Below are 2941 nucleotides of genomic sequence, written 5' to 3'. Positions count from 1 at the left end.
CGATAATTCATATTTACGTCATTTGATATTCACTACAGGAGATGATTATCCCAAGAGGTCATTCATGCACACAAAGAAGAAGTCACTTGAAAGGTAGATAACTGGTAACTGATATTTCCAGCAGAGGAATTCTGAGACATTTTTTGGGGACCAATGCTGATTGACCCAAAAGGTGGTTCACGCACAGTGAAGTCACTTACTTGTAAGGTATACGAGTCTAACTGATATTTACATCATTTGATATTCACAGCAGGTGATTACTGAGGAGGTTTTATGAGCCCACCGCTGACTATCCTAAGGGGTGATTCATGCACACAATGAAAAAGCCACTTAAAAGGAACATAATGGTGATTTTTTAGTTTTGCTGGGCCTACTGCTGATTATTCAAGAAGTGATTCTTGCACACAATGAAGAAGTCGCTTGAAAGAGAGATTATTAATATGTACAGTCACTCAAAAATGTTTTGCAACATGTTCCAGAAGTTTTCGTTCACCTAACAGTAATTTGTTCTTTTGATATTTACAAGGAAATGTAATTTTCTTATTCGACTTTGGTTATTAATCATATGGTTAACAATATAAACAAGAATGGTGAGTGAAAAATTCATATTATGAAAAATGACGAAACATTTTGAAAAATTTCACTTCAGATGATTGGGCAAAAGAGTCAAAGAAGAAACTATATTTCGAATCCAGATAAAAGCTTATTGACTAATAAAGTAATATTGAATAATCATCAATGAAATTATATATAAATAAAGAAAGAAAGAATTCAACCATTATTGTTGTCAAAAACAAAAAAGAAAAAAATCTCGTAACGTCGTATGTTAATGTGTGACTCCACATTCGGGCAGGAAAATTAAACTAAACTGTCTCGTCACTTGCACCGATAAGATGGGCAACAGACTGCCGCACCACAATCATTACCTTGCATAAGACTAATGTCTCGATTGTAGATATTGCTTGGCAGCTTAGCGTAAATAAAACAACCATGTATAGAGGAATAAAACAACAGAGAGAACAAGGAAATATGATAAATTCATTGTAAAAAGTGGAGGACGACCCCATTGTTGCACTACTGTTAAGGATCATCATCGACTGAAGGAGCTCCGCCTAACTCCCCTGACAAGCCGGTGTTGCCATAACAGAGAACATTACACTTTCCCTTCAGGTTGCTGCTCAAACCATCCGTAACAGGCTACATGAGACCAAAATATCATTTCATCATACTCCTGCCAAGAAACACTTCATATCAGCAAAACACAAAGAATAGAGGCTAGGGTTTGCGTTATAATATAATCCAGTGGCCGATGATTTCTGTAAGAATCATCTTTTGCAAAGAGGAGAGACATTCTCCACTGATGAGCATGGTAGTCTTCTTCACTGCTGGCATTTAGCATTAACTAAATTAATGTTGAACTTCTTGCTAATTTTCATTCCTTAGAAACTTAGATAATAAGAAATACAAAAATAGGCGTTATATATTTGGTTAACTTCATAAGAGGCATCAAAACGATAGGTCTAAGTAGCAATGAAAGAAATGAGAAATTACACATGATGATGGCATTATATATATATATATATATATATATATATATATATATATATATATATATATATATATATATATATATATATGTGTGTGTGTGTGTGTGTGTGTGTGTGTGTTTGTGTGTGTGTGTGTGCGATTAAATTCTATGTATTACAAAACAGACGTGAAATCTGTTAGTCTAGTTCAGTATATTTTATATCAAGTTTCCCTAGTCCACAATATACATAGGATCAATCATTCAAAAATTTGATTAAAAATAATGTGCAAACAAATCTTTACAAGAGTCGTATTTGTTGATGTTAAAAAGACTAATAGTTCAACTTGCAGTCGTAGGCCTGTGTCTACAAAGTTCATACATATGAAGGAGATAAAACAACGACAGTGATGGCAGTTGGAGATGAAAATATTAAAATATAAGAACAGCAATGACCTCTGAAGTATTATAATAACATCCTTTTATTAAGTAAAGTATGACAACAGTAAGCAGTATTAGAAAAAGCCCTGTTTCAGGGAAACTGCAGGTAACTTCTCTGACCCACCACTATAGTGTTCAGCTGTTTCACGGGCTTACAACTGAGTTGCCAAATAGCGCCAGATGCCGCTATTATAAGCTGTTGTCCGAAAACTTTTGAAGTATGTTGCAAAACTTTTTTGAGTGATTGTACATTATTTAATATTCACAGCTGTAGATTTCTGAGGAGGTTTTTTGGGCCCACTGCTTACTGACCCAACAGATGATTCAGGCACAAAATGATATTTACATTATTTGGTTTTTCCAGGTGTTGAGCCGATCGCTGATTATCCCATGAGGTGATTCATGCACAGACTGAAGGAGTCATTTGAAAGGTAGATAACTGATATTTGCATTATTTGATATTTTCAGCAGGAAATTTCTGAGGAATTTTTTCGTGCCCACCGCTGACTGACCAAAGAGGTGATGCAGGCACACAATGAAGTTACTTGAAAGATAGGTACTTGATATTTACGGTAACTGATACTCTCAGAAGGAGATTTCTGAGAAGTTTTGGGAGCCTTTTCTCTACTTGCTCCCCCTTTATCAATACACGGCTTTTCATCACTCTCCCATCCTTCGCCACATCCAGCGTTAACTCAGCAGGCGACTGCTTTGACTCAAGAACAGATATGTTTGTGTGTGCTTGCGAGTGTATGCTTGTGTGCGTGTGTATGTGAGTGTGAGTACGTGTGCTTGTGCGTGTGTGTATGTGTGAGTACGCGTGTGGGCTGGTGTGCCTGTGTTTGTGTTTCTGTGTGAGTACGCGCACTTGTATGTGTGATTGTTTATGTGTGTGTGTAGAGGAGAAGGAGGAATTCAGAGGGGAAATTAGAAGAATATATAGAAAGAGTTCCAAGACGCCAACTATTAGTGTTA

Source organism: Macrobrachium rosenbergii, chromosome 1 (assembly GCF_040412425.1).
Source record: "Macrobrachium rosenbergii isolate ZJJX-2024 chromosome 1, ASM4041242v1, whole genome shotgun sequence".
Taxonomy (NCBI): Eukaryota; Metazoa; Arthropoda; class Malacostraca; order Decapoda; family Palaemonidae; genus Macrobrachium; species Macrobrachium rosenbergii.
Note: the sequence above shows the minus strand (reverse complement) of the source record.